The following is a 750-nucleotide window of genomic DNA, read 5'->3' as shown; positions in this document are numbered from 1 at the left end:
GATCGGGTGTGACGCTGGGATCGGGGGTGTGAGGCTGGGATCGGGGGTGTGAGGCTGGGATGGGGGGTGTGTGACGCTGGGATCGGGAGTGACCCTGGGATCAGGGTTGTGTGACGCTGGGATCGGGTGTGACGCTGGGATCGGGGGTGTGTGACGCTGGGATCGGGTGTGACGCTGGGATCGGGGGTGTGAGGCTGGGATCGGGGGTGTGACTCTGGGATCAGGGGTGTGTGACGCTGGGATCGGGTGTGTGACCCTGGGATCAGGGTTGTGTGACGCTGGGATCGGGTGTGACGCTGGGATCGGGGGTGTGTGATGCTGGGATCGGGAGTGACCCTGGGATCGGGGGTGTGAGGCTGGGATCGGGGGTGTGAGGCTGGGGTCGGGGGTGTGACGCTGGGATTGGGTGTGTGAGTACTGAGCTAGTCCACTGGTTGGTCTGCGTAGTTCTGGGTGTGGGTAGTGGGAAGTGCCTAGGACAACCCCAGATGCCCAGACCCCAGCCGGGAGACAGTTATTCCTGGGCTATGAACACGACTCACTTCTAAAGCCATCGCATCAACTCTCGGCTTGATATGCTAAAACAAACAGGCACGGAGGAATTCTGTGGGCAGTTCCTTGCAGTGACCACAGCAGAGGTCCTGTCCGCCCTAAGGGCAGGTGGCCCGGACGGAATGTAAGGGACAGAAAGGGCTGCTCGCTGCTTTGGCCGCCTTCTGCCTGCCGTGCCCTGTGTCTGCCCGGGGTGCC

This window comes from Chinchilla lanigera, unplaced genomic scaffold (genome assembly GCF_000276665.1).
Source record: "Chinchilla lanigera isolate Chin_1 unplaced genomic scaffold, ChiLan1.0 scaffold00040, whole genome shotgun sequence".
In the NCBI taxonomy this organism is placed as follows: Eukaryota; Metazoa; Chordata; class Mammalia; order Rodentia; family Chinchillidae; genus Chinchilla; species Chinchilla lanigera.
This window is presented reverse-complemented; position numbering follows the sequence as displayed.